This window comes from Diadema antillarum, unplaced genomic scaffold (genome assembly GCF_040938485.1).
Source record: "Diadema antillarum isolate AM-2024a unplaced genomic scaffold, OU_Dant_1.0 scf00000071, whole genome shotgun sequence".
In the NCBI taxonomy this organism is placed as follows: Eukaryota; Metazoa; Echinodermata; class Echinoidea; order Diadematoida; family Diadematidae; genus Diadema; species Diadema antillarum.
This window is the reverse complement of record NW_027270960.1, coordinates 3,687,058-3,698,829: the sequence shown is the minus strand read 5'-3', so window position 1 is coordinate 3,698,829 and position 11,772 is coordinate 3,687,058. Positions and strand designations below refer to the sequence as shown.

At 38.7% G+C, this 11,772-nt stretch overlaps 1 long non-coding RNA gene across 1 annotated transcript; it reads left to right on the top strand.

The window, feature by feature from the left end:
- The first annotated feature begins 4,578 nt into the window (after window positions 1-4,578).
- On the top strand, window positions 4,579-7,030 carry LOC139716893 (uncharacterized). The gene is made up of 3 exons (XR_011709926.1): window positions 4,579-4,703; window positions 6,330-6,437; window positions 6,948-7,030. It is a non-coding gene; the product is annotated as an uncharacterized lncRNA (long non-coding RNA).
- Window positions 7,031-11,772: the final 4,742 nt, after the last annotated feature.

The following is an 11,772-nucleotide window of genomic DNA, read 5'->3' as shown; positions in this document are numbered from 1 at the left end:
ATCAAATAAACTTTTGATACCCCTTAGAATTGCATGCTCTTTGACATCTCATAGAGTGGTTTCTGAATTTCTCACAAAAAGTTAAATGCTAAATCCTCACCTCGACCAGAACTGTACACACCCTTTAATGTATATTTCATGTGTGGCAAACTATATATAAATATGTTTATATTGTATTGTATATTGTATGTATACATTTGGTAAATAAATCGAATCCGTTCAATTCAAATCAAATCAATAGCCATTCCCATTGTAATCACCTCCGTCAAGCTCTGTCCTTTTTAACCTCTGTCTGAAAAATGTGTGTTTGATAAACTGCGCAAGTGAATTCAGAGACATAAATAACAACCAGCGCGTAGAAGTGAATGATGACAAGCAGTCAACAGACAAAATCTAGACACTATAGGAAGACAAAATAAGGGACAGAACAGGGAACAAAATAGGCCTAATGTCATTAAGAAAATGTAAAACCACGAATGCATATTAGGACCCTTAAATCAAATAGCATAAATGCGAACGAAAACAATTGGCATTTTCAAATAGACTCTCCAGAATTAGAAAGTGCAGACAGTGCGAAATTACCGAGATCACCCTCGATACATAATAATCATAATGCATGTAACAATTAAGGACATTAATATTCGCAGCTACTGTATTATTGCAATAATATAGGCATTGCACGTACAATGTATTTCTCCTCTGCGCATAACGTATTCATGAATTATAATGCAGGACGAAACCTTCTTATTGCAGGTGAAAGTTCGTCACGTGGACAAAGCTTTTGAGCTGCTTAAAAAGCTTGGAACGGTGGAAGAGCGGGAGGAGGCAGAACAGCGTTGTTTCTTCATATCAAGTACTGAGGCGAAAGACATAGCTGTAGACAATGAAAACGGTGAGTTTTAGTATTTATGATTTACGCTACACATGACATACACTCATCATAATAATACACCTAGTCCTAGACTTTAATAAAATATTGAGAGACGGCAGATTATTACGCCACTACTGCAATCTCTACAAAATGACCCCCAAAACAACAACAAACAAACAAAAACAGACTGAAGTCATAACATTATATGAGTTGATTGTATTATTTTTTTTTTTGTGTGTGTGTGTCATTGACTACGAATAATGATGAAATATGTGCAATTGTAAATTCGGTAGATGTTAATGTGATGCCATAAAGTGAAACGCCTTTGAATGAAGAATGCCCTTGCAGTTGTAATTGTTCTTCGGTCGTCTTATTTGTCATATCATTAAAATCAGTGTGTGTTTTCATTTCTTTAGTATGCAAAGCCAAAGGTTGGCAAGACAGACAAAACAACTTTCAACAGTTTGAGAGCAAAATCAAGGTTTGAATTTGTTAAAGTCTTGTTTTAACAGATCTCACCAATCTTAATCTCATTTATCTAATTTCAATGACATTTCATACTAATTCTTTTTTTCACAAATCATCACGTATGAAAATGTAGATCCAATCATAGCATAATTTTCACTCAGGAAAGTTTAATATTTCCTCTAATGTTATGTATCTGTGGCATTGATAGTGACACTATCAATTGTTGTATACAGATTGTATATCATCTGTATTTCTATGTATCTATGCTATACCCGTGCCTTGTACATATTATGCATTTCTAAATGATCTTTCTTTCTCTGTATGCGTGCAAACAGCACACACAATTAGCCAGAAATGGACAATTAAAACTGAACTGAATTGAACTGAATTGAATAATATGCCGTACGTACACAGAAAAACAGACGTGCTAAATACCTTGGTTATGTTAGTACACCAAGAGCGTTCAGATAATAATATCATGCCACTTACCCCCCCCCCCCCCCCCCACACACACACAGACACAATCCTACCGCCAAGCGTTATTGTTATCTTAGATAGAATTATAAGAGGCAAATGTATTAGAGGTAAAGATTTAAACAAGTCAACGGGTATTGCCATTGACCTTATGGTTACATACATTTGGATCTTTGGCATTTCAGCATGAAATGTTTACCCTGACATTTTCACATTTGTTTTTTACATTCACCTGGTAATAGGCCTCCAGTAACTCCAAATCCTCATTACTTTATTTGAGTAATTGTTCTTGTCATCAGTGCAAATCAGCACATAAAAATGACTTACATAATGTATACCAACAAATTCACCACATAAAACATATACACAGTACAGAAAATGAAACCTCTGCAGATATTGAAGAGAAGGTGATAAATGACTGTATTGAATTTTATTGCAAACAGACAGCGTACAAGACAATGAGTACACACTGGACTACCAACTGCCTTTCTCCTATCCATTAATTATTAAAAGTCAACTGCGGGTTTTTTTTTTAAATCTGTATGAAGGTAAACACGTAAATTAGAAATATTACATTCTAGAATTAAAAAGAAGGGAGCCTGACGTAGATTAAAGCGTCAAGTACTTAATATTATCTGGTGCATGTCACTAGATCGACACCCACGAGTCATAATAGCCCATTTACGAGTCATACAGCCCATGAGTCATAGGTCTGCAGTTAACTGCCCGCGAGTCACGTAGCCCATGAGTCACACAGCTCATGAATAATCATGAGTCGTATAGTCCATGAGCTATAGACACAAAATGCAGAGGGCCCACTTGCTCAACATTAACTGAAATAGGCCCACGAGTAACACATGAGGCAAATAAGGCCGAATAGCTCGACATAACCATAGTGTTAAGCTCGTGAACCTTTTTTTTTTCCTCATGTCGAGCTCGTGGGCCTTATTTACCTAGTGTCTAGCACGTGGACCTGTTTTTCTTATATAGTGTTTATAGCTTGTGTGCCTGTTTTTCTCAGTGTCTATGGCTTGTGGGCCTGTTTTATCCTCGGTCTCTTCCTCGTGGGTTGAATGCTTCGTTGGCAGTATGACTTGTAGGCGTATGACTCATGACCCCCCCCCCCCCCCCCCCCTGTATAGCTCTTCAGTCGTAAGACTTCTGAGTGTTTAGCTCATGGAATGACCCTAGGCCCTATATTATCATCCCCAGATAATGAAGTATACTTTACGTTCACTGAATTACAAGTTATTCAGAGCTATTTACTTGACCTTAATTCCTTGTTCTGATTCCTCATTAGCTGCGTGTTGGCGTTTTGTTTGTGTTTTGTTTGATTTTGTCCTATTTGTTATGTAATATCTGTCCAGTTTTCCATTACTTAAATATTAGTCCAAGTTGTTGTTGTTGTTGTTGTGTTGTTGTTGTTGTTTTTTTTTTTGGGGGGGGGGGGGGTCGATTGCACGAGTTGTCCACAGAATACAAGCATTGCTTTTTAGTGGACCACTCTTTTTTTTTCTTTTTTTTATTAGAACATAGATATAAAAAGTTTGGTTTGAAGCATTGCACACACGATTTCAATCCGTTGTTTACGTTTAATTTTCATTTCATAACATCAACTAATGTTTACTCAAGATCATTAGTTATATCCTTCTGTCGGAGAAAAAAAAGAAAATACATTAAATCGAATTGAATGGAACAGTTTACATGTAATTATATGAAAATAAGTACCTGTGCAAATTGGACCTGGTTTGTCTATTTGATTTTAGGAACGTGCGTCTGTCACAGGTGCGAAAGCGAAGCTTGAACTACACCGTCAAGCTCTTCAAAGCGCTGAGGAGAAATGGATATCGAGCACACGAGCGTTGCTAGAGTGCGCAAGAACGAGGAGGTACGTCCTATGCTCAGTGTAAAGGGTTGCCCCTTTGATATTCAAAATTATTTCATTTCAATCGTATGTATATTTCCCAATATAAGTTTAGTTTTTATAGACATGATAATTTAATAGAGAAACAGTGATAATGGGTGCAAAAGAAAAACAAAGAAATATCATGTTGGGGCCTACGGATAATCAAAGAATTGTCTTTGTCTTTGACGTGCGTGTCTTGTTCTTGCATAATACCGAGTAGGGTCTATTTACATTCGTGAATAAAGTGTTTTAGGTAAATGCCACTGTGATCGGCTGAATCACGTCCATGTTATACTTATCATTTCTGTAATAGTGCAATGTCAGACTGTCGTACACCGTGACTACTATTTTTTTCTCGGGCATAATGAACGCTATGAAATGCTGAACGCACTCCGATGCATTCTAGACCCTCATGATATAATTCTTTTTCTCTTAAGCCATCCTTGCTGAAAGAACGCAGTATCTCACAGTGTGTTCAAAATTATGTTCATATAGTTGACTAAGTGAAAACACTCGAATTTAACAGTGTGAAGATGATTTCACACTGCGGTGCGGTTTTTCACGGAAAATTGTTGTGGTAATGTTCTTTTTCACACTGTGAATTGATAATTCACAGTCTGTTCACATTGTTTAAAGGCCCGAATTTAACAATGTGAAGAGATTTTACCCTGTGTTCCCAGTGAGTTCACACCGTGTTTCATATTTTGTTTCACGCTGTGGGTCATTGTATTCTTTCAAGCAGGGTTCTCCTGAGCAAAATGTATAAGTTTGCATTCAGAAGTAAACACGATTTAGATAATATCCAACGTCATGGGCACAAGTATTGTATAAAGTCATTGATCAACTTCTTTCAGAGCGGCGAACAACGACACCATGAAGGTACTGACGGAAAAGAATGACGCTGTAGATGAACGACAACGAAAGTTTTATGACGAACATATGAAGACTCTACGGAATGTGTTATATGAGAATTTGTCTCAAAAGGTGCTTTGGATTTTCTTTGTTTCTTTTTTGTCGAGCCCACCGGAGGTGAGGGGAGACAGGGATCGCCTGCGGATAGACAGACGCCGCGGCGTCTGTCCGTCCGTCCGTCCGTCGTCTGTCCGTAACATTACAAAAACTTTAATAACTCTTTACTCTGGGCTTCAATTGCAATCAAACTTCGAGGGAAGAGGGGTCATACAAAGTTTCACATTTTACCATATGTGAAGGTCACCTCAAGGTCAAAGCTCACAGGCAGGGGTCAATGAACTTTAGGGCCCAATGTTTAGTTTTTATGGCGCGTTTCTATCATGGGTCATAACTTTTGATCCATAACTCCATTTGTGACTAAACATGGATGGTAGATGTCCCTTGGGAGCGGCTGATCACCACAAGGTCAAAGGTCACAAGCAGGGGTCAACGAACTTTTAGAGCCCAATGTTAAGTTTTTATGGCGCATTAGTATTATGGGTCATAACTTTTGATCCATAGCTCCATTTGTGACTAAACTTGGATGGTAGATGTCCTTTGGGGAGTGGATGGTCACCAAAAGGTCAATGGTCACAAGCATGGGTCAACGAACTTTTAGAGCCCAATGTTAAGTTTTTATGGCGCGTTTCTATTAGGGGTCAAAACTTTTGATCCATAGGTCCGTTTGTGACAAAAATAGGATGGTAGATGTCCCGTGGGGAGTGGATGGTCACCACAAGCTCAATGGTCACAAGCATGTGTCAACTAACTTTTAGAGCCCAATGTTAAGTTTTTATGGCACGTTTCTATTATGGGTCATAACTTTTGATCCGTAGGTCCATTTGTGACTAAACTTGGATGGTAGATGTCCCTTGGGGAGTGGATGGTCACCACAAGGTCAAAGGTCACAAGCAGGGATCAACGAACTTTAAGGGCCCAATCTTAAGTTTTTATGGCAGATTTCTTTTTTTGCCATAAATTTTTACCCTTTTATATCTCTTGTTATCTGTTACATCTCTTTTTTTAAAATCTGTTATATCCCATTCGCGTACTATTTCATGTACGCGAATTGGCGAGACACATTATGGCACTTGGCTTGTTTTACTATAAAGTTAGGACCACTTCGTCAAATCTACATTACTAGTAGTACTGTAAACGGTTATGACAGAGTTTATGCTACTATACAAAAAATTAGCATTGCGTTATAAGGAACTTTTTTATCAAGCACGATGGTGTTACTCTATCTCGAGATTCAGAGGATATCAAGACATCTTGCCAAGTTTTGTGAATGTACTATCAGATTAAACTTTAATTTTGCACATTAACATTTCTTAAGCACATTCTATTCCTTGTTATTAACACTTTTCAGTGTTTCAATAATGTGTGCAGGGGATTTGGCCACAAATTTCCACACCGTCATGGGAGAGAAATGCCTTTTATCAAGAACTAAGGGAAGAGCAATACGCCTATAATACATACGTACGAATATCTGCATGCACGCAAAGTCAAGATTAAGTTGGAGCAAGAACTAATCTTTACACAAGACCGGAAACACTGTTGACCAATAAACTCTTTGGGTACCTAATATTAGCCAAGTACAACCTTTTCTTGCTTTTTAAAAAAAATACTTAACATGAAAATAATATGTTTGTGTTTCAGATTTTACAGTGTTACTACTCGGAGAAAAGGCGACTGCTTCATCTGGTGGAAGAACTGTCAAGGGATGGAGAATATGACGACGTTTACGACTTACGGGAGAGCGCTGAGGTAGACGGTAAACTTTTGTACAGGGGTCGCGGAATCTGGAGGCTAGCACCTCTCCACCCCCACCCCCCATGCACACCCAAACACGCACACATATATATATATACACACACACACAAAAGATGTCTAAAAAAGAGATGATAGAAATAAGAAACACAAAAAAAATCAATAACTTTTTAAGGGTTCCGCCCGGAGATTCTTCCCATTGAAAGGAGCATTTCCCTTTTACAAAAATCATCTCAGCCAAAAACTTTGGTAAATATAGAACGTGTTACATTAAATTGAGTTTGAAAGTCCAGCCTACATTAACCTATTGCTTCCTGGAAACGGGTACGCCAGGTACTTGATGCCAACTACCAATATCAATATCTCAGAAACATCGAGTTAAGCATGCTAACTATTTTTATTGAAAGTGGCTTTTATCATCGGCTTTCGATCAAGTGAGGAGTGACTGAAAATTGTCTTATGTTTGACTATATCGTATATATCTCTGATATCTATGGTTGATTAAAGGAGACTGCCCGTACATGGTTTGACGACTTGAAGACAGCGTTCCAATATGAAATTCAACCTGTGTCGCAGGACTACGTCAATGATATTGCAGGTGAGAGAGAATGGGCGCACGTCACGAGACCGACACCCACGAGTCATACAGCCCACAAGTCATACAGCTCACAAGTCATACAGCCCACGAGTCATACAGCTCACAAGTCATACAGCCCATGAGTTCGACACTGAGTGAATTAAGCCCATGAGTTCGACATCAAGTAAAATAAGCCCACGAGTTATACTGCCCATGAGTTCGACATTACGCACAAAAGGCTCACGAGACCGCCACTAAACGAAGAAAGCCCATGAGACCGACACTACACTTAAAAGGCTCACGAGACCGACACTAGGCAAAAGAAGTTCACGAGACCGACACTAGGCAAAAGAGGCTCACGAGACCGACACTAGGCAAAGAAGGCCCACGAGACCGACAGGATGAACAGCGCCCCCTATAGACCACTTAATTGTATAGGGTGTCTAGATAATGGCATAAAGAAGGCGTAAGACTGATGGAAAAGGAAAGTTAATAGGGTATTACCCCGTCAATTACCCTCCCTCAGCCCCTGAACGGTTCAAGATCTTTAATTGTGTTTGCGTATGTGAGTATTTGTGAAAAAAATAAACAAAATTCAGTAAAAGTGCATGAGATGTTTCAACTTTACTTTCGAAAATGCCAAAACACCCTCATTTCCCTATCTGCAAAGCCAATACCGGTATATACCTACTTAGAAAAAAAAATAAAATGATGTGGACATTCAATCAACCAACTAGAAAAATACCCAGGTATGAAATGACGTTCACTACAAGAAAATTATTCGCAAAATGGTCAATGTTGTAGTGCACACCTGCTTTACATGCTGGGGGTGGGGGGTGGGGCTAGTCATCTGTAAAGGTGTTGAAATAATGAAAAATCACAGAAGATAATGTAATTGTCAATTAAGGCAGCGTTAAGAATTCTGAAAAAGAAGATGCATCCATGAAAGTAGCTTTTCTATTTTATGAAAAATATACTGTTTTGAGAAGAACATGTATTTTACAAACACAAGCTACTGAAATCGAGGTGAATCACTGCGATAAAAAAATCGTTTTCATCCGTTGAATTTCATACATTAAAGTTAAAGAGAAAATTACAAATTGAACTCTAATAAGCAGGCGGGTAAAAGCAGGCAAAAAGGATATCTAATAAGGCCTACTTAACCTGCGGAGCGAGAAAGAAAAGGGCAAAAAAACAAAACAAAAACTTAGATCCTGTCCACGGTCTAAGCAGAAATTAGGAAAGCCTACTAAATATAGCATGATGGCATAAAAGTAAACCATTCATCGTTCTTGTCCTCTGTCACTCTTTCATTTCTTTTCTTTTTTTCTTTTCTTTTTGTGGTGGGGGCGGGGGGTCCTATGCAGAGGACAATTCTATTTAAAAATGGTAACAATGTCGCTCCCCGTAGCGTAACAGAACTGTACCCTAAAAGCCACACGTGTAGAAATACATACTATGTCGTTGATATGTAGATGGAGCTGTTATTAGTTAGTAACAATCTCTCGCTCAACAGCGTAATGAAATTGCACCCGCCAGTATGTAATTTTCCCCTTAATTGAACACCCTGTAGAGATACATATTTGTAATTGACATGTAGATGGCGCTGTTCATCCTGTCGGTCTCGTGAGCCTTCTTTGCCTATAGTGTCGGTCTCGTGGGCTTTCTTTGCCTAGAGTCGGTCCCGTGAGCCTCTTTTGCGTACTGTCGGTATCGTGGGCCTTAATTGTGTAGTGTCGGTCTCATGGGCTTTCTTTGCTTAGTGTCGGTCTCGTGAGCCTTTTGTGCCTAGTGTCGAACTCATGGGCTGTATGACTCGTGAGCCGTATAACTCATGGGCTGTATGACTCATGGACCTATTTTTGATGTCGGTCTCGTGGACCGTATGACTCGTGGGTGTCGGTCTCGTGGGATGACCCCGAGAGAATGTAGCAGCGCTGTACTGTCATCACCATGGTAACGACCTACAGCAGGGTGCCTGATATTGAAATCGTACAATTTGTTATTATGCTATAGACCCTAGAAGTGGGCACTGCAAGATGTCACTCTTAAAAAAAAATCACCACAAGAATACTTGATGCTCCTAGCTCGTCTAAAACTACTTGAAAAAAGGCCTATTGTGATTTACAAATTAGTTGACTCTGCTTATGGTCCCATAGACAATACCAACCATTGCTTAGATAATCGCATAACCTCTACTTAAGAATGCATTTCACCACTGATTCTACCACCATCAAAACTGGCGTTGCAGTTAATCAGAGTGGTGGAACTGCAGTGATATAACAGCAGCAAGAGCAGCACCAGAAGTACCGTAAAACGAAGTAAGTTTAATGAGAAGTATAGGCCTAAGTACACGCAAAATCCGGCTTTGACATTGATACACTGCAGCAATAATGGTGATGTATTTGTCATCTCTTCAGAGTGTTTTCACAAGGAATTTCTACCGCTGGTGGATGGACTACAGCAAATGCATCCTCAAGTTGCCGCATTCGAGCTGCATCTGAACCACGACATTGCCGACAGCCTCGTTTCTACAATCCGTATGTTTACTTTGAAAACACGTTGTTATAGTTCTCTAATTCGTTGTACTGATAATAAGATTATTTTCTGTCTTTTTTTCTTTCTAATGGTGCGTTTTCATTTCGTCTCTACTTCATTTGTAATGTCCTCAAATGTGTTGAGAACTGTTCATTCAACTTTGAAATGATAAGTAACAAAACAGAATATTAAAGATATGACTTGTGATACGCGTTCAGACAATGTTGTCCCATTTAGGCTTGTGGAGCTACTCTCGGAGTTGCCATGCTAAAATCAATAAACATTTTAGGAGTATAACTATGGTATAACATTTTCCAAGGATGTAAACATTGGATTTAACTCGACTTCATGGAATCCTGCTTCAATAGAGTTCCAGAGATTTTCTTTTACTGCACAATCCATGGAATGAATATAAGTCCGTCTTTTTGAATTAAGTCATTTAAAAAGAAATGGGCATTTTCTGTTTTTATTGAACATTATTAATGTATTATGAGGTGTGCCAGGGACGTTTGAAGAAATGACGTAAGCAAATCATTCGCATATTAGAGTGTATTGATATAACGTCACGTGCAATGCGTATTGTAAATGAGTTTCTACATTTGCAAGGTTTCAACGAAACTCCTTGTGTGCTGTTTCTGTGAATTGTTACTCTTCCTTTGGGTGTGTGTGTGTTTTTTTTTGTTTAAAGATGTTCCAACATTAATGACTTCAACTTCACGAACTGACCTTTGAACTTAACCTTTGACCTCTTCAGAACCTATAACCAAGTGTTGGTGCTGTGACTCCACATCCGGGGTGTTTTCTTTCTGGAGGAAGGTGTTGATGCGTTTTGACAGAGAACTCCAGAAAAACTCACAATGGTCCAATGCACTTTTGGAGGATGTGAACTCGAAGACATGGGAATACCTTCGGGGGTAAGTGAGCCAATGGACACAGGTGCGGTCCCATTGCTCTTGCCATTTTTGTGTAATTTTCCTTTTGTCATGGGCATGCGATCACACCGCATGTACGCCAACAAAAACATGAAAGTGCAAATGAGAAGGCAACCATGCTGGTTTATGGAATTTGACACGTCCTTTCGTAGAGATATAAGGAAGTAAAGATGATTTCATAAGTATATGTATCTTTATCACTTATTTATAACTAGAAATGTCGCTATGGCGACTGATGCCTCCGCCATAATGCATGATTCTCCAAATAGGTGTATAGTACAATGTCTTCACAATGTGTGATGACAGTTTCACATAACTGGCAAAATATTGAAATGACAGGTTTGTCAGAAATATCTTGAATGTTCACTTTCCTTGAACTGGGTTTGCTATAATTGTGTAAGAGTGTAGGTACATATATTTGGAGAATTGAGGATTTTTACTTGACTTCTGACCGACCCTTTCATAAGTTTATGCGTTGAGTAATTCTCAAGGTATGAAGAAAGTGTGTAATTAGAGTACAGAATAGTTTTTTTCATTTAAACCTGGTCTTTGACCCTTAACCTTTGACCTTTGACCTTCTGGCTGGAAGTTTCCCAGAGAATCTCCATTAGGTAATACATGTATATATATTAAGTTTAAAAACTAATAATGCCAGCATTGCATATACTAGTATATGAGGGAAACAGTAAAAATTTTGAGGAATTGACCTTGACCTTTGACCTCCTGACTATTGACCCGTGATCCCTAAATTCTCTAGATAATCCCTGCCAATCAGTACATGCGTATGTACCAAGTTCCATGAAAATACATTGCACCATTTGCGAGAAAAGTGAAATTGTAACATTTTCAACTAACCTTTGACCTTTTGACCTTTGACCTTATGACATGAAACTCTCTGGAGAATCTTTTCGCAGTAGTACATGTCTACACTAAGTTTCAAGAAAATACCTTCGGGCATTGCATAGATATGGGGAAATAGCAACATTTTTAGCATTTGACCTTGACCTTTTGACCTCTGACCTCTTGCTTATGTCACTAAATTCTACTCAACTAATTGCCCCATCATGCACCATCCTTGGACCAAGTTTGGTGAAAGCTGCTTCATCCACTTTTGAGTTATCACATTAACAGATGAATTTTAGGATTTGACCTTGATCTTTGACCTTTGACCTCTGTCCAATTTCACTAAAAAACTAATCAAGTAATTGTCCTATCATGCATCATCCTCGGATAAAGTTTGGTGAGATTTGCTTGATCCAGTCTTGAGTTATCGCGTAAACAAACA